We start from the raw sequence: 26,755 nt of genomic DNA, 5'->3' as shown, positions 1-26,755 counted from the left end.
CCCCTCTCCTACCTCGCCAGTGGGAAGGAAAGCGTCTGCGGAACTCCAGCGTCGTCCTCAAGCGGGAAGGAAAGCGTCCGCGGAACTCCAGCGTCGTCCTCAAGCGGGAAGGAAAGCGTCCGCGGAACTCCAGCGTCGTCCTCAAGCGGGAAGGAAAGCGTCCGCGGAACTCCGGCGGACAACAGGCTCAGTCAGTGGAACAGGAAGGATTGACAAGCACCCTCCCCTTCCTGGGAGGCGCTTATGTACCTCAGCCGTTAACGATCTCAGGACCGCCTGAGCCCAGGGGGTTCTGGGAGATGTAGTGCGGCTGTTTACATGACACCGTGTCTTGCTGCTCGAAATCGCTACAAGTTGAGAGATCAGATGTCCTCTGGGGAGGAGACTTTCAGGTACAGTTGTGAGTCATCAGCGCACATGTGATAATGGATGTTGGACAACTTCAGAATTTCTGTTAGAAGCACCAAGAACAGATTGTAAAGAGTGGGAGGTACGCCCGAGGAACCCACAAAGTGAGCAGAGAGGGATAGGACAGAGACTGATTCACCTTCAGCCTTTGGGTTCTATTGTGTAGAAATGAGGAAAACCACTAAGCACAGTCCCTGATAGCCCTATCCTGTGCGCCAGTAGACCATGAGGGTGTTGTGTTTGACTGTATCAAAAGCGGACGAGTGGTGAAGGAGGATCAAAGGGCATGACTCATTCTTGTACAGTATTCTACTGTGGAAAAAATGAATCGCAGCTGTGGTGAAAACAGGTTACATGCTGACCCCTCAGCCGAGCTAACTTTTGAACAGTGCAACGAAAGTTGCTACTCCAAGGTATCAAACAACTTGTGCATTAGCCCTGACTTGATTTTCATGTTGGAATTAATGTAACTTATGGCAGTTTGCACCTTTTACAAAGTTACCACATTGTTGCCTTTAAATCTCCAGTGTGCAAAAGCAGCCTGCCCCTGAGACAGCTTTCTGACCTCAAGGGGACATATGGTAATGACACCCAGGAAAGGAAGCAATGGACGCCTGCACTGGAGAGAGGTAGGAAACCACGCAGGTGTCCGAAATGGTGAGCTTCAATTCTTAAAATGCCTAAAATGTTTGCCTCATGAAGTAATAATACAGGCAAAAATTGCCTGCCTGTCTCACAAAGCCATCCATTTCAAAAACCTAAAATAAATCCGGATAAATCTAGCACAAAAGCTAGATTTATCCGGAGAGGGTAGACCCTCAAGGAGTGCTAACTCTCTCCTCCTGAAACCACAGATCTTTCTCAAAAAGAGAATGTGTCTCTGTGCTTTCTCCACCTTTGCACAGAAGATCTGGAACTCTCTCCCACAGGAAATACGTAGAATCTCCTCTACGATTGCTTTCGAATTGGAAGTAACAAGATCTCTTATGAACAAGTTCTTACCTTAAAAGGGTTTTGGATCATCTGCTCTGATGCATTACACTTACACCTTTAAACCCTGCGCTGAGTGCTATTCTTCTTTTGCTAATCATTTGCTCCCCTCCTAGCTCACTATGTACCAGTTATTGTCTTCTTTTTCGTTTACCCCTTTTGTTTTTAACTGTTTTGTTTGGTATTCATGTGGATATATGCTTTGTTTGATATTCCTATTCGATGCTTGTACTGCAATTATTACCTTCCTTTCCCTCTAATTGTGAAGCGCTCTGATATCCTTCGGGATCATTTTTGCGCTACATAAAACTTTATAAACAAGCATTGGCATAGTCAATAGGTCTCGCCTTTGGGACCTTATAAGTATTTAGCTATGCAGCACAATATCCTTGGTACAACAACATCAACTGTTGCATGGCTAAACACTTATAAGGTCCCAAAGGCAAGACCTATTAGCTATGCCAGTGTTTGTTTTTTAATGACGTAAATGCCAAATCTACACACAAGCATCTTCAGAAACCGCTCAATACAACAAGGCACATCTACCTACCAAGCTGGCGGGACAGAGGTCAAACTTGCTAAGTGAGTTCAGACACGTGTCGTAGTAAGGTACACCAATGACCCCCCAGGTCAGCCGAGAGGAAAAGGTCATCGGGAAGGAAAAAGAGAGTTAAGTAAAGGATCTCCCTCGCGAGGCACGGCAGAGAGGTGAGGAAGCACCTGCAGGCAAGGTCAATCGCTTTCTTGAAATGTACACAGAAAGCATTTCTCTGCACACAGAGGACCTGGGGGATTGTGGGGAGTATACATTCAGATTCTGCAGGTCTGTGTGCCTTTTTTGGATAGATGATTCTGCGTGGCGACTGTGTACGTCTGGGTGTGAGCAACTTTAAGCGGCTGGTATCTTTGTGCATAGCTGGTGTTGTGGGAGGTTGACGTGGCTTATTCGGGGCAACCGGTTGGGAGTGCCCTTCTGATAGGCAAATGAGCGTGAGTGGCTGCTTAACGACATCTGGTTATGCATTTCCCTGCCAACAATTGCCGTTGGTGAGCACGCTGCAGCCTAGAGTTTCCAATAAACACCACCAGGATCTGTTCATTTTGCTTGACTCCCAGAAACCAGATATATTGTGTCTAACGGAGACGTGGTTCTGCGACTCGTCTTTGCCCTCTCTCTTAGCGGCTCTTCCCCCTGCCTACGCGGCCCTTCGGGTCGATCGCCCTGCAGGGAAAAAAGGAGGCGGCGTGGCACTCATCGCCAGATCAGAGTACAACTTTCAACTTCTCCCTTCCGTTCCTATTGACTCTGTTGAGTACCTTGCGGCTCGCTCTGTCACTTTTTCCCCCCCCACTTATCTGTCTACTTACTTATCGACCACCCCAGAATACTCCCCACTTCACATCAGCATTTCAGGACCTAGTGGCCACGTTGGCGGTCAATCATGCCTCTATTCTTATATTGGGTGAGTTCAATTACTGGCCCAACGATCCGTCAGAATGCTCGGCTTCAAAGCAATTTACCGATTCGCTCCACTCGTTAAATTTTATTTCCCGTATATTCATGTCCCCACACATACTGGTGGACATGTGTTAGACCAAGTTTGGTCCCTTAACTACTCTATCTCCTCCATATCAGTGTCCCCTTGTTCATGGTCTGACCATGCTTTTATTTTTTTCGCTCTTCACCCTAGTCTATCAGTTAAGACCTCGCGGGAAAAAAACATCTGGGCTCGGAACTGGAACCGTGTCGATCTGACCTCACTGTCATCCTCCCTCCTAGCCTCTACACCCGACTTAGCTGGCTTACCATCGTCATCACAAGCCAGTGGGATTGACACCTGGCTTGCGGGAGGCTGTAATTTATCAGCCCCCCTACGCCGGATTTCAATCAAAAGAGATAAGGAGGCGAATCGATGGTTTGACAAAGACTTAAAGGAAAAGAAATTGTCTCTCCGGCGCGCTGAAAGACTATGGAGAAGGGAATATTGCCCCCTTCTGAAAACCTATCATTTAACATTACGGCAGGAGTACAAAAAAGCTATCGTAGAAACTAAAACCACCTATTTCTCAGCCAAAATTTTAACAGCAGAAAATCAACCGCGAGAAATTTTTTCTATTGTTCACGAGTTAGATTTTTCAGAAAGGAGCATGTCCAAACCCCCTCCCACTCAATCCCTCTGTGATTCTTTGAATTCTTATTTTCTTGATAACATTTCTAATATCAAGAACAACATTCCCCCTCCTTCTGCTTCTTATGTTGACCCCCGTCCGCCAACTCTGCCGCCTTGTTTAATCTCAATTCCCCCCATCACGGAAGTAGTGTTCCGGGAAATACTTCTTAAAGTCAAGTCAGGTTCCCCTGCTGATATTTGTCCGGCACGCATCCTACAACAAATCTACTCAGTTTTCACACAGCCCCCGATCACCTTTCTTAACAGCTCCCTCTCACAAGGGATTGTGACCCCGGCTCTTAAAGCGGCCACCATTGTGCCCATTTTGAAGAAACCAGATGCCGATCCAGCTATCCTAACCAACTATCGGCCTATCTCTTTGTTGCCATACCTGGGCAAGGTGCTCGAGCGCTATGTCGCCTCGGTGCTCAGTGCCCATGTAGAGGCTACGGGAGGCTTGGCGCCCTGCCAAGCGGTTTTCCGCCCCAAGCACTCCACTGAGTCCGTTGTGGTGTTGGTCCTGAACAACCTCAGGGAGGGCCTGGACCAAAACAAACATCAAGCCCTGGTGCTCCTCGATCTCTCCGCCGCTTTTGATATGGTGGATCATTCCATCTTGCTTTCACGTATCAGAGCGGCGGGAATCGGGGGCTCAGCACTAGTCTGGCTCTCGTCCTTCCTGCGGGATCGCACACAGGCGGTCCGGCTGGGAGAGTTCACGGCAGCCCCTCTCAAGATCACTTGTGGTGTCCCCCAGGGTTCCTCTCTGTCCCCCTTACTGTTCAATCTCTATATCTATCCTCTTATCTTTGCACTTCAGCAGCTGGAGGTCACTGTATATAACTATGCGGATGACCTCCAGCTTCTCTTCAACCTTTCTTCTTCCCCTCACGCTATTTCTAATTTTCAAACTATTATGATTTTCATCAGGGACTGGATGAGCCACAACCATCTGAAGCTGAACCCAGATAAAACCGAGCTGGTGCTCACTGGTGGCTCCTCCAGTCCCTGGAACTCTTCTTTCTGGCCCTCCACCCTTGGTTCCCCTCCCGTTCCCTCTTCCAAGGTCAAGACTCTTGGCATAAAAATTAACAACCAGCTTACCCTTCACTCACAAATCAGTTCTGTCGTCTCTTCTTGCTTTCTGATGCTCCGCACTATCCGCACTGTCTCCCGGTTTTTCTCCCCTCTGGCACTTAAACTTATCATGTCTGCCTTGGTGATCTCCCGGCTAGACTATGCCAATGCCCTGTACAACGGCATCCCGGCATACAGCCTACGTAAACGCCAGCTTGTGCAGAACCAAGCAGCCCGGCTGGTGTATGGCCTCCCCCGTTTCCACCACTCTACACCACTGCTGAAGGCGCTGCACTGGTTGCCTGTTTTGCAAAGGTCTCTCTTCAAGACTGGGTGCATGGTTTTCCAGGCACGGCAGGGAACGGCCCCGGCCTTCATTTCTTCCCTCTTAACAGATTATGTCCCCATTAGACCACTTCGATCTTCCTCTCAGTCCCTTTTACAGGTTCCCCGCTATACTAGAAAAAAAAAGGGAGGTTCCAATTTCTCAGTTTTGGCCCCCGTATTTTGGAACTCCCTTCCTGACCATCTACGAGCCATAAAACAATACTCCCTCTTTCGCAAGGGCCTGAAAACCTTCTTGTTTGCTCAGGCCTTCCCACACTAACGGCTCCTTTCTCTTTTGCTTTTCGTGCCTCCAAAAGCGCCAAGAAACCGTTATGGTGTATGTTGCGCTATACAAGCTTTTTAAATTCAAATTCAAATAAATTTGCAGGACCAGTGCACATAATATTTTGTCTGTCACATAGGGACACGGGACTCCACTGTAGCGGTGGCGAACATATTACACACATAAGGCTTTCTGATCGCATGCCATGTAATATGCTTCACATAAATTGCAAAGCAAGGCCGAAGTGCCTTGTACCTTGCACAGGCTGCACCAGCCCTCCAAGGATGGTTGTCTACGTTGTAGGAGCTGCTGCACCGACTGGCAGCCATGCTACGAAGCTGGTAGACCTTCCCAACATGTCTTTCCGCGAGCCTGATGTGTCCTCCGAAACCGTAGTCTGATGTTTCCTCCGAAATCGAGGTACGTGGAGCTGGCGATGAGGGTCTTTGTGTTTTCGGGTCTCAAATCACTCCGCATATGGTGCAAACTTTGGGTGTCTGCTCATAGGCTTGTAGGGCTGTTTCTCATGGTTATAGGGGGCCATGTAAGGGTAGGCATGGGCCATGCTGCTGTACGCCCCCAGAAATGGGCATGTGTGGTGCGTGGTTTGCTGGCTGGGATGGACCAGCTGACTGTACAAGGAAGTGATGTGTCTAAATAACTCGTCCAAGCCACCTGAGAGAGCAGTGCAGTTTGCACGCAGAACGGGGCTATGTGAGAGGTGTGTGGCAGTAACAGAGGAAGTGATGTCGGCAGCGCGCACACCCCGAGCCAGGAAGGGTTGTCTGAGAAGCAAGAGGGCCAGCTATGCGAATGCGAATGTATTTCAAATTTACTAAAACTCTAACTATAGGTTGTTTGAACAAGTAACCCCTGAACGACCCATCCTCCAACCATAGTGTATTTCACTGAAACCAATTATACTTCATAAACTAATTTAGTTTTGTGCTTGCCGTAATTATAGATTGGTGTGGGTTGTTGGAAAGATAGGAATGCTAAGGCTATAATAATTTTGGTTATTCCCACGGGTTCTGGTATCCTCAAGTACATTTTTTAGAGTGCCGTGTGGTCATTCTTTGTTTATTTTCTTCAAAACGTAATATGCCATGCTGCTATCAAATCCTAACTCAGGGGTCTATTAGGATGGTGGAAGGACCTGCGTCCGTCCACCACCCCCGAGGTGGAGGGACCGTCCGCAGGGGCAGCGGTGGTCCCTTCGTTGCAATTAGGATGTGACCGTATCTTTAACCTTGCTGCGCGGTGCCTGCCGCTTTGTGCATGTAAAGCCCATGTGCACCCCCCACCCCTCGACACCCTGACTCTCTGACTATGTATTGAGTCCATAGTGCTGCCTGGTAGTAGAATTCATGAAACTCCCACTGTTACAGGCCTACAAAGACGGCGGAAAGATACATGCCAAAATGTTATACTGTGCTAGCAAATTGCTAGTGTTACTGTGAAACAACTTTCTGTTGAATTATTTTGTGTTATTGTTAAAGAGTATTGGTTACATTATTTCTCTTTCTTTCTTCATATAGATGCTCCCAAAAAGCTCACCAGACAGGAGATGGCAGTCCGGGCCAAGGCCTGGAAGCTGGAGGCCATTTGTGTGGAATATCGCCGGCTGTGGGCTCGGGAATTGGAGGAGGGGGCGTCAACAACCTCCTCCAGTGCCCCCGTTGTCCATTTCCCTGGGCAGCCCCTACTCTCATGATCTTCTTGGCCTGACTGCACCAATCGAGGTGGATTGAAAATTCTTGACGTACAAGCTAGAAAAAGGTTTGTTCCTTCTCAGGACCTTAGGCACTGATTATGCGTGTTCAAAGCTTTCCAAAATCAATAGAAGCTAGATCAACAGTTGGTTTATGGTAATACGTTTTGAAAGTAGACTCTGAAGGCCAGTCGGCTGCTTTCATGAGGTCTTCTAAGCAAGAACGCCAAAAAAGACTTCAAAGCCATAGCCTCTCGCATCCAATGGGTGCTGAACTTTGTGGCATCTACACCTGCCTCAAAAGCCATCTTACCCACCTAACTAGGGTAGCAGCGGACACCGGTCTAAAAGGTTTCTGCAAAGCGATGAATAATTGCCAACTAGCATTCTGTCTTAGCACGCATGATCATGCGTTGTAGTCCTTTAAATAGCATACTACACATAGTTTGTGAATATGAGTGAATGTCTGTGTCATACACACTGTGTACTAGTCTTGTTACATTTTGAGATGTTAAAAGAAACTCCAGGCAAAGAAAACACTTTACCTGCTAAGTCGAGTACTCAAACATCTGAAATCCTTTTGCAAGGAATCCAACAGAGTAACATATTCGTTTTTTTGGACAACTTGCTTAAGAGATAGAGCCCCATTATTATATTAATGTTCCACAAAACTGAGTATTAAGGTTTGGGAGGCACAGACAGTCTAATACCCCTCACCAGTTTACATAATAGAGGGTGTGAGGAAATTGTGTGTATTATATGGTGTGATTATGCAAGTTCACTATGTAATTTATAAATCAACCCATTTAGAACCAGTTGGTTTTGCATGCTAAACCCTCTAGCTCAACCCTGGATATCTGTTGCTCCGCGCAGCAAAAATTACACAAAGGACAAGTGCAAAGGGTTTTCACAGAACCAAAACAATTGAAGTATTAATACACAAGACACTCAAGAAATCTGACACCAATTTATACAAATAGACTGTAGTTGCGTGTATTTTAGACACTATAATGGCAAGTACAAGAGGTATAGATTTTACAAGGTAGAGTAAATATACATTTTTACTCAATCATGAACAAGCTTTGGAAAAGTCAACACATTTGACACTGAAACTTTTTGAGCAAAACCCTTTGGCTAGTTGTATTGTGGTCAGTTAGAGTTACTTTGGGCGAATAACTACAACATGGAACCAGCCAGGAGGATCAGTTAGGCCCTCACAAACAGCAGGTGAAGCTCTCTTCAGTCAGTTCCAGGTACTTTTATCCTTTGCTTTAGGTTCCTATGGAAGTGGTCCTGATGTAACGGACACAGGATGCAGAAGATGCTCAACGAAGCTGTGGATGTGATGTGGTCAACAGGGTCTTCCTGCAGCCACTCCTTGGTTCATGGAGGGGGTGAGGTGCTTCTAGCCATGGGGTCAACGTCCCTCAAAGTCCTCTCGGTCTTGACAGAAGTCCAGTGGCCACTGCAGTACCAGTTGCCCGGTTTCACAGTCAGTCAAATTCTTCCATTGACAATAACTCGTCTTGTAGGTGACAAGTTGCACTTTGGAACTTTCCTTGGCCCTGAGGAGTTGCTGCAGCTTTGAACATTGGGTTCTTTCTGGTCTCTGGTGCTGCATTGCGGCTGCCGGAAGATTCTGGGCAACAAACCTGCCCCAGCAGGGTGCTTTAGCTGTTGTGAACCTGTGCTGTGTACAGGAGGCCAGCCAGCTGACCTTTAGAGTCTCTTGCCTGGCTGGGCTCTGGAGATAACTCTTCCATGAATAGGACACAGCAGGCACAGTGCTTTCTCCTTTGCTAGGCTGCAGGTTCAGCATGTGCAGTCCATACTTGTGTAGCCCCACTTTGTTTGTTCCACAGTGCAGCAGGAGAGTCCATCTTCGGTCCTTTCTGTCTAGTAGAAAACCGAGTTCTGGGTGTGGTGGGTGCCCTTTCTATGCTCAGAAAATGTCCTCGGGTTAGGATGTGGATGTTAGCCAACGGGCTACCAGGTTCTTCCTTCCTGAGGACCACTTCCTGTTAAGTGTGGCATCTGGCTGTCCCAAGATGTACTATTCAGCCCAATTCTAACAGGACACCTCTCTTAGGGCCAGATGTAGGTCGGCAAATACCGGTCGGTAACGGCTGATTTCACCCGTTACCGACCGGTATTTGCAAATGGAGATGTAGGGGCCTTAAAAGTTACAGAATCGGTATATTTACCGAATTGGTAAAGTTACCGATTCGGTAAAATACCGATTCTATAAATTTACCGAATCGTAAAATCAATATGTAGGTGGCACTGAAAACAGTGCCACAGGCCCTTACCGATTCGGTATTTACCATGTAATACTATTGCATGGTAAATAACGAATACCTGTGGACATGCACATCTGTGCATGTACACCTGTGCCATGTGGCACACATACATGCCCTAAGGGCATGTATGTGTGTCACATGGCACACAAGCCACAAACAGGGGTGCAACAGGGTGCCAAAGTGACACCCTGTCCCCCTTGGCAATTCGGTAATTTTACCAATTCTGTAATTACCGAATCGGTATTTGCCATTGAATCCTATGGGCTTCAAGGCCCAAAGGAATCAATGACAAATACCAATTCTGTAATTACAGAATCGGTAAATACCGAATCCTACCGATTCGGTATTTTTTACCGAAAAATTACCTACATTAGATTTACCGATTCATGAATACCGAATTGGTAAAATTCGGTATTTATGAATCGGTAAATCTAATTTACCTACATCGGGCCCCTGGTGTCCTGAGCCCAACCCAAAGATTTGGCTACCAAGGAAATGATATGCCCCAAAAAAATCAATTTTGGCAACTGGTTTTCTCTTTGCTGTCCCTAGTGACAGCCTGTCTACCTAGTCAGTGGGGCAGCCCCTCTCCCAAGTGTTACCCATTTGCACATCAAAGGGTGCTTTTTATTAGATCGAGCCTATACGAGACTTATAGTAAGGGGCTTTCAAAAGCTCACCACACGCTTGTGCATGTGTGGGCTATTGCTTGCGGTTACCTGCACAGGTGACATCTGTTTTGAATTATCGTGCCCAGACGTGTGCACGATAATACAAAACAGATGTGGCCTGGTGCTCGCGCACGCGCACCACGCAGCTCGCATTTACCACTTGTGTGCTTGTTTTTTTTAGAACCTGCGATCCTATAATATTAATGAGCTGATCGCCGTGGCGAGCCAACCCCGATCAGAAAATCGGCTCAGCATCACTGCCATAGTAGTATGTATGTCTAGGCTTCAGAGAGGAGAAACTACCTGATATCTGCATTGTAAATGATATCTATTAGAATTCTAGATTGTAAATGATGTCTACAAGAAATCTACATTGTAAATGGTGTTTACGTGAAATCTACATTGTAAATGATCCTCTAACAGATATTATGCTATTTACATACCCATCCCTTCAGCTCAAATCCAACTTCACTTTTAAACTTGGGGTCCGTGTTCTGCTCTTCGCTACACTTTCATGGAGCCTGCCTGACATAGACTTGCACCTCGTGACTCCTGTAGGGGCCATGTTGGTATTGAGCATCGATTGTGTAACCAGCAGCTTTGACTATAGTCCCTAGTAATGTTGTAGTGGAAGAGGTACACATTCTTCCAGCCATGTTGGGTTTATGATTTGAGGGAGAGACCACACAGGGTACCAACATCATTTATCATGACATTGGCTGAAATATCCCTTCGAAACAATTATTTTATGTTTGAGGGTGACTTTTTTATACAGATTAAGGGCACAGCAATGGGTTGTCCATATGCGCCGGAGATGGTGGTTTTGTATATGGCCCAGTACGAAGAGAGATTTATACATAACAACAATCCATTTAAAAAGAACATGCACCAATGGCTGAGGTATATTGACGACGTCTGGCTCCTGTGGCAGGGGAGCCAGACGAAGTTGAATCATTTTCATGACTGGTTGAATTCAAGGCACAACAATATCAAATTTTCCATTGAGTCTAGCAAAATAAGGATGACTTTCCTTGATGTTGCAGTATGTCCCTTTACCCAAAAATTGACAACTAGTCTTTATAAAAAAGAGACATACAGGAACACTACACTTCACTACACAAGTTCGCATCCACAGTGTCTAAAGGAGAACCTCCCTTATGGGAAGATGTTGCGGATTATGAGAAATTGTACAGATCTGGCAGAGTTTGAGGACCACGCAATGTCATTCTGTAAGGAAATGGAAAAGAGAGGTTACCCCAAGAAACTCCTTAAACATTCCAAAAAAAAGAGCAAGGTTTACCCCTAGGGAAAATTTGTTACAGAAAAAGGAAAAGACAGAGATGGATAAACTCGTATGTGTCACAACATATGGGGCCCATACCAACAAATTTAGACAAATTATCTTAAGGAATTGGCATTTGCTTGAAAATTTGGAACATCCCTTAGCGAAACCCATTTTCGCCATGCGCAAGAATCCCAGCATTGGCCAGCAGATAATAAGAGCAGACAGCTACATCCCTAAACCAAAGAGCGACTTCATCACCAAGTGGAATTTAAAACCCATTTGCGGACACCACAAGTGTGGGAACTGCGTGTAAGACTAAGAACGTCATTTATGCAGCGGTATGCCCTTGCAATAAAATATATATCAGAAAGACAAGCCAACAGATTAATGTGAGAATCACACAGCATAAATCTCGAATTAGGAGAAAAGTCCTGACAGCGCCTATGGTAGAACACTTTTTAGCTGTTGAGCACAGCGAAAATGAACTGCGTTGGACAGTTCTTGCATGGATTGACCCAAAATCTACATGTATTGAGACCGCTCTACTGCGGAAAGAGGCATATTTAATTATGAAATTCGATATCATCAACCAGGGCCTCAACTGCATGAGCGAGCTAAATAGAGTTTAGAAGTCTCATGAGCTGTAATCAAATATATGGCGCTGCTGTCAGCTTCAGGTCTTGTGTCTCTTTAATAAAGTATGAATGGGATCAATATCGATATGTTGGAAAACACAACCGACTTGTGAAATTGAAATGGTTACTTTGGGCAAACGAATTGAAATACATGACTTCAATGAACTACATCTCCCAGAAGTCATCGTGAAGGCAATTTAATCATCCCCTCCCGTGATTGTTCAGAAACGCATCACGTGACACTAATGCACCATCACATGACGTGTGAATCTGCTCGGCGAGCTGCTAGCAACAATGGAGGCAGATCCTCACTTGAAAACTTGCGCCTGAAGCTGTATTAGGTGAGCAACACACATTGTGCACTTGCATCTAAGGGCTTCCAGGCAAAAACGATTGTCACAAATCCTTTATATTTTTGCCCCTGCAGCCACGAACTATATTTAAAAAGAGTGAAGTACTGTCAATTGTCACAACACTTCCTCTGCTGGTCCACGCCTTTGACCCCCCTCCCAGAGTAAGTAAATAACTTGCACTCAGTTGTCAGGTTTCAAATGTATATAAACAGACACCGCGAAATCGCATGTATTATTTCTCTTGCAGAAGTAAAGACCTGCAATTTCTGTCTATTGCTTACAAATCGTCTTGGCCACACAATATTGAAAACCAGGTAACCTTTTTCCCTCCTTCCCCCTATACATAGCTATCAGACAAAAGAATTACGCCCCATGAGCTAAATCATTTATAATGTACTTAATTGCAGCTGGGCAACCACTGCTTGTCACATATTGCTGATGGTCACATCAAACCGGCATAATGCAGGTATGTGACCAATAACTTGTTCAGATAGAGAAAGAATTAGGGCTTTGGGAAGCACCTTTTTTAATAAAAACTCAAACCCTTCTCCACCTTTTTTGTCGCAAACAGTCTGTTCGTGAGAAAGACTAACCCAGCCCTGATGAGAGTGCGGCAATTCATTTAACCGGCACTCGAAACGCGTCGGCAGACAAAGGAACTCAACTCCTTGGTTAAATATTGCAAATACACCCCCTTATATCCCTGATATTTCAGAGGAATTGATTTATCCTAAATATAAGGGTGTTAGTTGTCTAATTTATCATTTTGTATGACAACTTTGTATTTCGTATTGTGTATATATTGATTGTTCTTTGTGACATTTGATTCGTTTGTATTGATGTTTGATTATTATGAGTTTATTTGTAATTGTATGTCAAAACACATTTTCACGTTGTTCATTTTCACTGTGTAAGTACTAATGTGGTATTTCGTTTAGTTGACTATGTGTTCTTTTTGTGATCAAAGATATTAATTAAAAAAAATAATGAAATAAAAGGCAGAAATTACTGCTAAGGTAAACGTATTAGTTTGCGTTCATCTTACTTCATATGAATAAGTGTTGTGAAGTCACTAGAGGCATAGGTAATTTTTTTCTTATATGGATTTATGATTGTGTCAGCGTGGAGAAGAAGAAAATCTTCTGTGGTGACCCTTAGTTCAGTGAAAGAAGATAAAGTGTCATCAAGTTTGCAGTAGTAGGCTTTTGACTATTCTGTGTGTTTCACTGATGTCAATAAGACGTACTATTGAGTGACGTTAGCATACAGATGAACGAGAACATCATATTTACCTGACAGTGAACTCAGTGGCTCATGGTAGAGGTTGAATAATGTTTATGACTGTGGTGATACTTGGGCGACCGTACATACCCTGATGTTTCCATCTGGCTGCCCTCCTTTTTCCTTTTCAGAGAATCATTTTAAAAGTGAAGATGCTGTTGCTCATTGAGTAGATTTTAGCATAGTACTATATCCTCAATGAACTGCTCAGAGCTACCTTGGCTGGGATCCGGGGGGCGAATGGCACCTCATCGGGACTTCCAGGGAAGTCCGGCCATCTGGTCGCCCCATAGGAAAGCATTGCGGGCGACCAGATGGCCGAGGGGAGAGGGTCGACCAGATGCCCGGGACCGAAAGGACTCCCCATCTGCCCGTCCCGAGGCCTTCGCGGTAGGGCTCCTGCCTGCCCACGCAGGGCTCGGGGGCTGCAGGGCTCCAGGGCTGCAGGACTCTGGGCTCTGGGGCTGCAGGGCTGCAGGGCTGCAGGGCTCCGGGGCTCCAGGGCTCCGGGGCTCCGGGGACTGCAGGTCTCTGGGGCTGCAGGGCTGCAGGGCTCTGGGGCTGGAGGGCTCCGGGGCTGCGGGGCTCCAGGGTTGCAGGGCCAAGGACCCATGGAGCCCGTCCCGGGTACTTTGCCACGCTGCGGGCCAGAGGAGGGTGCCCCAGACGCCTGGGAGTTGTTGCCCGGGAACACAGCCCATCTGGTCCCCAGCAGGGAACCACCAGCCCCGGGAGGGTGCCGGGCATATCTTTGCCCCTACTAATCCGGAGGAAAATTACCCCCCTTTCTTGTAATCCGTGCACACAAGGTGACAGAGTGGACCAAGGATGCAATAGTGCCCGACCTCCTGGAGCCCTCGCTGGAATCCAGGAGGCGAATGGCACATCATCGGGACTTCCAGGGAAGTCCGGCCATCTGGTCCCCCCATAAGAAAGCATTGCAGGCGACCAGATGCCCGAGGGGATCCGGGCGACCAGATGGCCGGGCACAAAACGGAAGCCGCCTGGACTCTCCCGATCCCGTCCCGGGCACCCTGCCATGCGGCAGGACCCAGGAAGGAGCCCCGGGTGGGGAGGCCACCCTCCCCAGGGTCCCTGGGGCTCCTAAACCCAGCTGAGAAAGGGGGGGCTCCCCGGGCACCACGGAACCCCGTCCCGGGCCTTTGGCAGTGTGGCAGGCCAGGGGACAGGGCCCTGGGCCGGAGCACCCCACCGGGGGCCTGGCGGGGCCCCTGGATCCCAGCCCGGGGCCCCAGGCCCAGAGGCACAGGGGTAGCCTTCCCCGGGCCCTCTGGACCCCGTCCCGGGCACCCTGCCATGCGGCAGGACCCAGGACGGAGCCCCGGCCGGAGCTCCTTAACCCAGCCAGGCTCCCCAGGCACAACGGAACCCCCGCCGTCCCAGGGGTGATGGGGACCCCAGGCCTGGGCCCTTCCGGACCCCATCCAGGGCATCCTGCCACCCGGCACGCCCAGGGACGGACCTGGGGCTGGGGCGGCATCCTGGCCCATCCAGCTGCCGGCTGAGGACCGCTAGGCGAGAGGGGTCCCAGAGTACCTTGTCCCTAGTAATCCGGAGGAAGGCTACCCCTCTTTCTGGGAACAAGTGTGCACCGCGAGGCTCAGGGGACCCTGGGCGTGAACGTACCCGACCTCCTGGAGCCCTGGCTGGGATCCGGGAGGCGAATGACACCTCATCGGGACTTCCAGGGAAGTCCGGCCATCTAGTTGCCCCATAGGAAAGCATTGCGGGCGACCAGATGGCCGAGGCGAGAGGGGCGACCAGATGGCTGGGACTGAAATTATGCCAATCTGCCTGCCCCGGGCCTGTAGGATTCAGGAGCTGCAGGGCTCCGGGGCTGCAGGGCTGCAGGGCTGCAGGGCACGGGGACTGCAGGGCTCCACGGCTGCAGGGCTCCAGGGCTCCGGGGCTCCCGGGCTCCGGGGCTGCTGGGCTGCTGGGCTCCAGGGCTGCTGGGCTCCAGGGCTAGGGGGCTGCAGGGCAGCAGTGCTCCGGGGCACCGGGGCTCTGGGGTTGCAGGGCCCGGGACCCATGGAGCCCGTCCCGGGTACTTTGCCACGCTGCGGGCCGGAGGAGGGAGCCCCGGACGCCTGGGAGGTGTTGCCCGGGCATCGCCCATCTGGTCCCCGGCAGGGAACCACCAGCCCCGGGAGGGTGTTTGGGCATACCCTTGCACCTAGTAATCCGGAGGAAAATTACCCCCCTTTCTTGTAATCCGTGCACTCAAGGTGACAGAGGGGACCCAGGGCACAAACATGCCTGACCTCCTGGAGCCTTGGCTGGGATCCGGGGGGCGAATGGCACCTCATAGGGACTTCCAGGGAAGTCCAGCCATCTAGTCGCCCCATAGGAAAGCATTGTGGGTGACCAGATGGCCGAGGTGAGAGGGGCGACCAGATGGCTGGGACCAAAATGACGCCAACCTGCCTGCCCCGGGCCTGCAGGGCTCTGGGGCTGCAGGGCTCCGGGGGCTGCAGAGCTACAGGGCTCTGGGGCTGCAGGGCTCCGGGGCTTCAGGCCTCCCCGGGCCCTGATGGACCCTCTGTCCCGGGCGCCCCGGACCCCCGGACGCCTTGCAGGACAGAGGGGTATTCCCGCACCACCGGGCCCTGCCGGACGGGGCTCAAGCCGGGCCCGGTCCCGACCCCAGTCCCGGCTTTCCGAACCCTAGGCCAGGCCGGGGAGAGCCTCCCCTGGGCCCCCGGTGGATCCCTCTGTCCTGGGCGCCCCGTACCCCCAGCCGGCTTGTAGGACGGAGGGGTATTCCCGCACCACCGGGCCCTGCCGGACGGGGCTCAAGCCTCCCCTGGGCCCCCGGTGGACCCTCAATTCTAGGCACCCCGGACCCCTGGCCGGCTTGCAGGATGGAGGGGTATTCCCGCACCACCGGGCCCTGCCGGACAAGGCTCAAGCCCCGGGCCCAGTCCCGGCCCCAGTCCCGGCTTTCCAAACCCTAGGCCGGGCCAGGGAGAGCCTCCCTTGGGCCCCGGTGGACCCTCCGTCCCGGGCGCCACGGAGCCTGCGGCAGCTCCACCCGGGCCCTCGCCCCGGGCTTCCGTGCTCACCTCAGCGGCCCTCCTACTCGTCGCGGCTTAGCCCTCGCGGCTCTCAGCGCCGGCGACTGCCGGGTATGGGCCCGACGCTCCAGCGCCATCCATTTTCAGGGCTAGTTGATTCGGCAGGTGAGTTGTTACACACGACTTCCATGGCCACCGTCCTGCTGTCTATATCGCTCAACACCTTTTCTGAGGTCTGATGAGTGTCGGGATCGGGCGCCTTAACCCGGCGTTCGGTTCATCCCGCAGCGCCAGTTCTGCTTACCAAAAGTGGCCCACTTGGCACTCGCATTCCATGCCCGGCTCCACGCCAGTGAGCCGGGCTTTTTACCCATTTAAAGTTTGAGAATAGGTTGAGATCGTTTCGGCCCCAAGACCTCTAATCATTCGCTTTACCAGATAAAACTGGGGGCTCCGAGCGCTAGCTATCCTGAGGGAAACTTCGGAGGGAACCAGCTACTAGATGGTTCGATTAGTCTTTCGCCCCTATACCCAGGTCGGACCACCGATTTGCACGTCAGGACTGCTACGGACCTCCACCAGAGTTTCCTCTGGCTTCGCCCTGCCCAGGCATAGTTCACCATCTTTCGGGTCCTATCACGCACGCTCATGCTCCACCTCCCCGTTGGAGCGGGCGAGACGGGCCGAGTGTGCGCCCGCCGCTGGAAGCGCGGCGGGATCCCACCTCAGCCGGCGCGCGCCGGCCCTCACCTTCATTGCGCCCCAGGGTTTCGCTCGACGCTCGCACGTGTTAGACTCCTTGGTCAGTGTTTCAAGATGGGTCGGGTGGGTAACCGACATCGACGCAGACCCCTTGCGCCCGGCGTGGGCCTCCCCGCCCGGCGGCGCGACGCGGTCGGGGTGCACTGAGAAAAGTGTGCCCCAGTCGACAGTCGCGCCGGGAGCAGGGGGCCCCGTCCCCTAAGTCAACCGCCCCAGCTCGCCCCGAGGGGCGGCCGGGGACTGGTGCCCGGGGGAGGGCACGGAGGCGGTCGAATCTCCCTCGGCCCCGCAGACTCGGCAAAGCCGCTGCCAGGGGGGCTGTAACACCCTCCGCCGGAGTGGATGGCCACCGGCCACCTCGTAGCCTTCCCAGCCGACCCGGAGTGGGTCGCGGGGCACCGCAACGGAGGAAATGCACCCTGCGGGGGCCGGGTAGGGCCCGGGTTCCGGTCCCGCGGATGGGATCCGGAACTCCCGGGCAACCGACCTTCCCGCCAAGTTGAATCCTCCGGGCGGACTGCACGGACCCCACCCGTTTACCTCTCGACGGTTTCACGCCCTCTTGAACTCTCTCTTCAAAGTTCTTTTCAACTTTCCCTTACGGTACTTGTTGGCTATCGGTCTCGCGCCCGTACTTAGCCTCAGAGGGAGTTTACCACCCGCTTTGGGCTGCATTCCCAAGCAACCTGACTCCGAGAAGACCCAATCCCGGCATGCCGGGGGCCGCTACCGGCCTAACACAGTCAGTGGGGTAAGCCTCGATCAGAAGGACATGGGCCCCCTGAGCGACGCCGGGGAGTTGGTCTTCTGTACGCCACATTTCCCGCGTCCGACGCCGGACGGGGATTCGGTGCTGGGCTCTTCCCTCTTCACTCGGCGTTACTGGGGGAATCCTGGTTAGTTTCTTTTCCTCCGCTTAGTAATATGCTTAAATTCAGTGGGTCGCCTCGTCTGATCTGAGGTCGTAGTCGGAAGCATGACGCCGGAGCGTCAAAGAGGGTCGCCGGGGGGAGGCCGGGGCAGGGGCCTGGCGTAAACCCGGCAGCGCGTGCCCTCTTTCCCACGGATCAGATTTGGAAGGGGTTTCGCCCTCCCCGGGAAGCCGGTCGCGGAGGTGGGCGCCCGAGGCGCGTGAGCGCAGGCAGCCAGTGGGACACCACAGACAGCCTCGCGCGGCACGTAGCCAGGCGCCCCGTGACAGGTCCCGGCGGCGTACCTCCGCGGCAGGACCCGGCGAGGGACCCTGCCACCGGTGATCGGGGGGGTCTGAACTTGTGGGGGGACATAGAGGAAGCGGAGCTAACCCTGCGAGGGCCCCAGCCGCGTCCCGGGGAAGCCCCAGGGCGATTGACGATCGAGCGACCCTCAGACAGGCGTAGCCCCAGGAGGAACCCGGGGCCGCAAGGTGCGTTCGAAGTATCGATGATCAATGTGTCCTGCAATTCACACTAATTCTCGCAGCTAGCTGCGTTCTTCATCGACGCGCGAGCCGAGTGATCCACCACCAAGAGTCACAGGCAACTTTTCCAAAACGTTCGCCCACCTGCGGGAGCAGGAGAGGCGGGAGGAAGGCGATGCTGTCCATCCGCCACCCACGCGGTGACACGTCCCGGGCGCCCCGTTCAAGGCTTCCCCTCTGGGAGTCAGACTGCACTGTTGGGTGAAAAAACCATTGCCGGGCGCTTGGCCCGGGAGTCCCCCCCACCCACCCGGCGGGTAGGAGAGGAAGGGGGCTCCCGGTGCGACGGGAGCAGGCTGCCTCGCAGCCGCCGGTCCCTCCCGGGGTAACCAGGAGGGACCGCGCGAGTCTTTCAGACCCCTCAGCCCGGCCGCACAGGACCGGGTCGAACCGGGTACCTGGCAACGAAGGAGGGTCGCTCCACCTGGACGTCGACCGTCCGTCACCGGTCGGCCCGAGCCGTGCATGCGGGCTGGTGATCGGCCCACCCCGCCCTTTGCCCGTGTCGGAGGTGTTGGACTTTGGCCCTTAGGGCAGGTTCACCCCTAGACTTTTTGCGTGAAATGGTGACCTGGCAATGATGATTTTTGGGATTCTGCGCACTTTCACTGTGTCCCAGTGGAAAGTGCGTGCGCACTCTGAGTGCATGTGCTGAGCTAGGCCTGCCCGCCCATAGGAATGCATGGGGAATGTATGTGTCCCTGGTAGTTCCTGATGCGTGGGGTGTACAGGCTTGAGTCTGGTATGTGTGAACTCGTGAGAGTGAATGCTGCGAGATGGTGTATGCAGCATGTATGTGTCTAGTAGGGAAGCGCCATTTCTAGACATGACTGTACGTGTGCTGTGAGGGTGCTGGCGTGTGATTGGCTGGAGCTGGCTGGCATGCCAGGCTCCAGGAAGTCTGGATGGGTCTGCCCGGTGGTGAGTGGGAGATTAGCATGAGTGATGTGTGGGAGGAGTGTACCTGTGTCCTGGATGGGCTGGGTTTTCCCCACACAATGCTGGCTCCGCCCCCCTGTGGTGTGTCTAATGACCCAAGCCCTGCCAGTGAATAGAGAGGGTGGTTGAGGTAAACAGAGTACTCAAGAACCAGCTGCGACTGGTTCCGCCCCCACCCTGCACCTTCAGACAAAGGAAAATGGTGTATAAAAATGGGGCTGTGTCCCCACAGATGTTGTTCTTTTCCAGGATCCTGAGGGGGCTGTTGCTGCTGCTGGGCCAGAGGACCGCCACTTGGGGTGTCTCCCTGCCTGGAGACCCAGTGTGCTGGCTCTGGGCCCAGCCTTGCCCCCCCTGCCTTGCTGAAGGACGTTTTGTGGACCCTTATCTATTGCTAGCGCTGGTGAGCGCTTTCTGAGGTTCCTAGCGCCTGGGAGCGCTTTGTTTTCCTTCTAGCGCCCAACAGCGTTTTATTCTGCCTATAGCGCTTGGGAGCGCTTTGCCTACCCTAGCGAGTGCCACCTCGCTGATTTGTAGTTACTTTGTCGCCTAGCAGGTGCCCACCCTGCCAGGGACCTTGTTGCCCGTTTTCGTTCTTCCCTCGAGGGTGCCGACCCCTCGGTAAATTCGTCCCCCGCCTAGAAGTGCTGGAGACGGCCCGCCGCGCTGCCCGCGACGACCCGGAAGTGTTCCTGGCGGCCGGCCAATGAGGGAGTAGGCCGACCGGAAGTCCCGCCCCGCAGCCGCGACCTGGAAGTCAGGCAGGCCGGGGGCAGGAGAGAGGCAGGCGGAAGCTGCTGCCTGCAGGGAGAGCCCCGAGGGAGAGACAGAGCCTGGACGTGTGCCCCGGGCGGAGCACGAAGGAGGAGTTCCCCGCCCGCCAGGAGTCAGAGGCAGAAAGTGCTGTAGCCTGCAGAGACCGGTGAGTGCCCGGGAGGGGAGGGGGCGTCGGGGCGCATTTTCGGTGCCCGCCCCTCCCCCCTAGTAAAAGGCTCGTGGGGGCCTTACCTGTTGTTGGAGCCGGCGAGGCTCAGGGCAGCAGTTGTTTTGAGAGCCCGAGAGGCTCGTGTGGGCATTACTTGGTTCACTGAGTCCCCAGGAGGGGGACTCCAACTACACCCCCATTTTGTGTTCGGAGCCCGGAAAGGGGCTCCAGGCCTGGTGTGCAGAGCCCAGTGGGGCTCAGGGGGGCATTTGTTCTTCGCGGCGCAACGAGGCTCCATCTTTTGGGGTTTGAGCCCTGAGAGGCTCCTGAGTGCCCACATTGTGTTTCAGAGCCCAGAGAGGCTCAGAGGAGGCATTTGGTAGCGTGAAGAGCCCAGCGAGGCTCAAGGGGAAACAAGTGCTTTTTGCAGAGCCTGAGAGGCTCCAACGTTGTCCCCCCCCCAGCATTGCTTCCCAGCTGCCCAGCACTTTGTGGGCAGCTGCCACGTTTAGGCCCTGACATTGGGACACAGGGACTGCCACAGGTGGTGGCAAATGTGGATTTTGCGCTATTGTGTTGCTGTTCCTTGCACCTCTGAATGTATTGTTTATGCGTCATGTGCCTTTACACCTCTGAATGAATGTTATGCATTGCATCATGTGTTTTCCTCTTACACCCCTGTTGTTTTCTCCCTAGTACAGGTGGTGCTAGTGAGGTCCTGTTACCAGTAGTGACTGGTTGTGTGCTCTATTTTTATTGTGTGCTACAGTGATTTTACATGCAAAAGTATTATTTCTGAAAGTGCTACTTCTGATTCCTGACAGTGGTCCAGGTGGCCCTGTCTTGTACATATCCCCTGTAAATTCTGCCCGTGCCTCTGGCACATTGTAAAGTGTGTGTTTTATCTAATGTGTTTTGGTGTAATACAAAGGCTATTTTTATATAACCTTGTGTGGAGTTTCCTTTGTGGTGGGCCTTTGGTTGTTGTTGCTGGGGTGCGTGCGCAAATACTTAGCCTACATCGCCTCCAAGTTTAGCCTTGCTGCTCGCGCCACGTTACCTAGAGGGTGAGTAGGGGTTATCTTGGCGTGTAACTCCCTTGCCCTGACTTGGGTGTGGTGGTCTCTGACTGACTTTGGCGAAAGCCCTGGCCAGACGGGGATCCCATTTCCAACATTGGCGGCAAGCGGTGGGATAAGGATTTGTGTTTGCGTTGTACCTCAGTGGCAACTGGCCATACCACAAAACTCTGCATTTTAGATGACCACATTTTAGGGGATTGTTTTTTTTGAAGTTTCATATTTTCTTCTCCTGAAGGTATCATTGTGCAATTGTGTCAGTACATTTGTTCCCCCGCCCCGCGCCCAGAGTCTGGTACCTGTGTCACATGTGGTCAGGTTGAGAAGTCAGGGGTGGTAGAAACTGCCTTACTAGTCCGAGGGGGGGTGTTGTGTGTGGATGAAGGGTGTGTGGCACTAGGCAAGTGAGTGTGAGTTCTCTGGGGTAGAGAGCTTGCTGAATACCTTGTGAATTGTGTACTCCTGTGTTAGCTCAGACCCCTAGGTTTCCTGTGTGATCTTCTCTAGAACGTCTGCCAGAATGGAGCCTGCTTTTGATGTCTGTGATCTGTTTAGATACAGTATGGGAGAGTTGGTACGGTTCTGTGAAGAGAGAGACATAGGGGTGGATGAGTTAGACACTCAGTCCGAACTTAGGAGCAACCTGATCCTATGGCAAAAGTGTCAGTGGGACCTTGAGCGCAGTGAGGAAAGGGCCCGGGCTTCACACCAGGAGGGTGGTTGGTCTGTGGGGAGCCCTGAAGATTCAGAAGAGGAGGAAGAAGATGACAGCACCTGGACGCCAGTAGAGAGTAGAGACCCCATAGATAGGGAGTCCCTTGCTGGGTCCAGCGTAGGAGGCAGCGCCTCATCCCTTTCCCTGTCCCCAGAGGAGCTGGAAGATAGGAGGAGAGAAAGGGAGCACCAGCTGGCTTTAGAGAAGCTCAGGTTGGAGCATGCCCAGGCTATGGCACAGCTGGGCATTAGAAAGCAACAGCTGGAGGTTAAGAAGCAACAGCTGGAGACCGAGAGGGTCTTAGCGCAGGACAGGATAGAGGAGGCTGAGAGGGCCGCCACCAGAGGCAAAGTAGCTCTGGAGGGTAGACTATCCCCTGCGCGCAGTGTTGAGTTTCTGGATCCCCCAGGGAGGGTTAGGTCCAGTGGTGGCAGCTATTTAGATTTCAGTGTAGGAAATCCCAGTCCCAGTTCCCCCAGTCTGGTACCTGTTTCCCAAGAGGAGGAGTATAGGTTGAAATTCAGGGACAGTAGGAAACTGTCTCACCAGTCGTGGGAGGAGTTTGAGGATGAATGTCACGGAGCACTGTGGGCTTGGGTAGAGGTTCACACTGACTCTGATTTTGAGAAACTGTTTGATATGATTGTCAAAGAGCAGGTGCTCAGTGGTTGTTGTCCAGAGTTGCGCCAACACCTGTTGGGGTGTGGATTGTCTGAAGCAGAGGAGCTTGCAGAGGAAGCAGACCGCTGGGAAAGGGCCAGAGGTTCTCTAGAGTCATTAGGGAGTGATTCCAAAAGTAATGGTTCAGGGATCTTCCAGCCCAGCGTGGTGGAAGAGGCTCAGTGTTGCCCAGCTAGGTCCCAGGATAGCGAGGAGGGTGTAGGGGCTTACTGCCTGGCTCAGTGGAGCAGGAGTAAGTGGGTGACCGAGGGTCCCCAGGTGCCCGATGCCCTGCCTCAGGACTTGGATGGTTTCTTGAGGGAACACCAGGTTGGGGATCTAGGCTGTCCTGTTAGTCCATTTGAGGAGGGTCTCCTAGTGAGTAGAGGACCTGGAGCGTCTGTAACCAGAGCTCCTGTGGTTCTAGAGGCTGGCAGTACTGCTCCGGTAGGGAGGGTACAGGAGTCCAGCGTGAGGAGTGATTGGGGGATACGTTTCCCAGTGGATGCACCAGTGGGTCAGGGACTACCCAGTTGGGCTAGGTTCCCGTGTAGTGACCATGGTAACACCACTTCTGGTCTGGGGGATCGTCACGCACTGTCAGGTGGACAGAGGGCGGGAGATCTGCGCCAGACAGACAGTCACACGACAGATGTGTCATTTGTTAGCCTCAGGGGGATTGTGTGTGAGTCCCCAGAAGTCCTGGAGTGCCAGGCAATTGTTCCACCGAAGGTTTTAGACCAGAGGTTGGAAGGCCAGGTTCAGGATCAGCCTGACCTGAAGGGTAGGACGACTGTAACCAGTGTCCTGACCGGATCTTCTTCCAGAGGAACTTCTCCAGGTGGGAGAGAGCAGACCTCTGGAAGGGGGTGCAGAGGGTGGGAGAGCCCACCTCTGACCCCGGTGCAACCTGAGTGGATAAGCCCTGGGTTGGAATGGCGTTCTAGGTGTACCCCTCGCCGGAGGAGGAGGAACCCTAGAAGAAGAGGTAGGGGGAGGAGATCCTTCCCCGAGACTCCTGGTCCGCCTGAGGTTGTAGGCCCTAGGCTGGAGAACCAGTGGCAGTCTAGTCCTGTCTTGCAGACAGGAAGAGTGGAGAATGGCTCCTATGTGCCAGGGGTTACTACCCCCCGCTCTGCGAATTGCATGGACCAGTGGCACCTGGGTGGCCCAGGGCCTGGTCCTGGCCGCGGACAACTTGGGAGTACCAGTGGGGTAGCCCAGTTGGTCCAGACAGTGGTTTGAGATGGAATCCCATGGGTTCACCATGGCGTAGAACAGGAGGGTGTCCCTGCAGTTGCGGGCCCACGTCCGTGTTCTATCGCCCCAAGCAGGGAAGTCCATCACGGTGGTGATTGGCCTACCCTGCGTTTTGGCTGGAAGGGGGTTGTGTTGGACTTTGTCCCTTAGGGCAGGTTCACCCCTAGACTTTTTGCGTGAAATGGTGACCTGGCAATGATGATTTTTGGGATTCTGCGCACTTTCACTGTGTCCCAGTGGAAAGTGCGTGCGCACTCTGAGTGCATGTGCTGAGCTAGGCCTGCCCGCCCATAGGAATGCATGGGGAATGTATGTGTCCTTGGTAGTTCCTGATGCGTGGGGTGTACAGGCTTGAGTCTGGCATGTGTGAACTCGTGAGAGTGAATGCTGCGAGATGGTGTATGCAGCATGTATGTGTCTAGTAGGGAAGCGCCATTTCTAGACATGACTGTACGTGTGCTGTGAGGGTGCTGGCGTGTGATTGGCTGGAGCTGGCTGGCATGCCAGGCTCCAGGAAGTCTGGATGGGTCTGCCCGGTGGTGAGTGGGAGATTAGCATGAGTGATGTGTGGGAGGAGTGTACCTGTGTCCTGGATGGGCTGGGTTTTCCCCACACAATGCTGGCTCCGCCCCCCTGTGGTGTGTCTAATGACCCAAGCCCTGCCAGTGAATAGAGAGGGTGGTTGAGGTAAACAGAGTACTCAAGAACCAGCTGCGACTGGTTCCGCCCCCACCCTGCACCTTCAGACAAAGGAAAATGGTGTATAAAAATGGGGCTGTGTCCCTACAGATGTTGTTCTTTTCCAGGATCCTGAGGGGGCTGTTGCTGCTGCTGGGCCAGAGGACCGCCACTTGGGGTGTCTCCCTGCCTGGAGACCCAGTGTGCTGGCTCTGGGCCCAGCCTTGCCCCCCCTGCCTTGCTGAAGGACGTTTTGTGGACCCTTATCTATTGGTAGCGCTGGTGAGCGCTTTCTGAGGTTCCTAGCGCCTGGGAGCGCTTTGTTTTCCTTCTAGCGCCTAACAGCGCTTTATTCTGCCTATAGCGCTTGGGAGCGCTTTGCCTACCCTAGCGAGTGCCACCTCGCTGATTTGTAGTTACTTTGTCGCCTGGCAGGTGCCCACCCTGCCAGGGACCTTGTTGCCCGTTTTCGTTCTTCCCTCGAGGGTGCCGACCCCTCGGTAAATTCGTCCCCCGCCTAGAAGTGCTGGAGACGGGTCGCCGCGCTGCCCGCGACGACCCGGAAGTGTTCCTGCCGGCCGGCCAATGAGGGAGTAGGCCGACCGGAAGTCCCGCCCCGCAGCCGCGACCTGGAAGTCAGGCAGGCCGGGGGCAGGAGAGAGGCAGGTGGAAGCTGCTGCCTGCAGGGAGAGCCCCGAGGGAGAGACAGAGCCTGGACGTGTGCCCCGGGCGGAGCACGAAGGAGGAGTTCCCCGCCCGCCAGGAGTCAGAGGCAGAAAGTGCTGCAGCCTGCAGAGACCGGTGAGTGCCCGGGAGGGGAGGGGGCGTCGGGGCGCATTTTCGGTGCCCGCCCCTCCCCCCTAGTAAAAGGCTCGTGGGGGCCTTACCTGTTGTTGGAGCCGGCGAGGCTCAGGGCAGCAGTTGTTTTGAGAGCCCGAGAGGCTCGTGTGGGCATTACTTGGTTCACTGAGTCCCCAGGAGGGGGACTCCAACTACGCCCCCATTTTGTGTTCGGAGCCCGGAAAGGGGCTCCAGGCCTGGTGTGCAGAGCCCAATGGGGCTCAGGGGGGGCATTTGTTCTTCGCGGCGCAACGAGGCTCCATCTTTTTGGGTTTGAGCCCTGAGAGGCTCCTGAGTGCCCACATTGTGTTTCAGAGCCCAGAGAGGCTCAGAGGAGGCATTTGGTAGCGTGAAGAGCCCAGCGAGGCTCAAGGGGAAACAAGTGCTTTTTGCAGAGCCTGAGAGGCTCCAACGTTGTCCCCCCCCAGCATTGCTTCCCAGCTGCCCAGCACTTTGTGGGCAGCTGCCACGTTTAGGCCCTGACATTGGGACACAGGGACTGCCACAGGTGGTGGCAAATGTGGATTTTGCGCTATTGTGTTGCTGTTCCTTGCACCTCTGAATGTATTGTTTATGCGTCATGTGCCTTTACACCTCTGAATGAATGTTATGCATTGCATCATGTGTTTTCCTCTTACACCCCTGTTGTTTTCTCCCTAGTACAGGTGGTGCTAGTGAGGTCCTGTTACCAGTAGTGACTGGTTGTGTGCTCTATTTTTATTGTGTGCTACAGTGATTTTACATGCAAAAGTATTATTTCTGAAAGTGCTACTTCTGATTCCTGACAGTGGTCCAGGTGGCCCTGTCTTGTACATATCCCCTGTAAATTCTGCCCGTGCCTCTGGCACATTGTAAAGTGTGTGTTTTATCTAATGTGTTTTGGTGTAATACAAAGGCTATTTTTATAT

General features: G+C 52.9%; 1 non-coding gene and 1 pseudogene across 1 annotated transcript; both read right to left on the bottom strand.

Moving 5' to 3' along the window:
• Positions 1-16,506: 16,506 nt before the first annotated feature.
• LOC144752298 (28S ribosomal RNA) lies at positions 16,507-18,257 on the bottom strand (annotated as a pseudogene).
• A 394-nt stretch (positions 18,258-18,651) lies between these two features.
• On the bottom strand, positions 18,652-18,805 carry LOC144752306 (5.8S ribosomal RNA). Its single transcript, XR_013594080.1, has one exon. It is a non-coding gene; the product is annotated as a 5.8S ribosomal RNA (ribosomal RNA).
• Between the last annotated feature and the right edge of the window lie 7,950 nt (positions 18,806-26,755).

This window comes from Lissotriton helveticus, chromosome 4_2, assembly GCF_964261635.1.
Source record: "Lissotriton helveticus chromosome 4_2, aLisHel1.1, whole genome shotgun sequence".
NCBI lineage: Eukaryota > Metazoa > Chordata > Amphibia > Caudata > Salamandridae > Lissotriton > Lissotriton helveticus.
The sequence above is the reverse complement of the archived record's forward strand: the minus strand, read 5'-3'. Positions and strand labels throughout refer to the sequence as shown.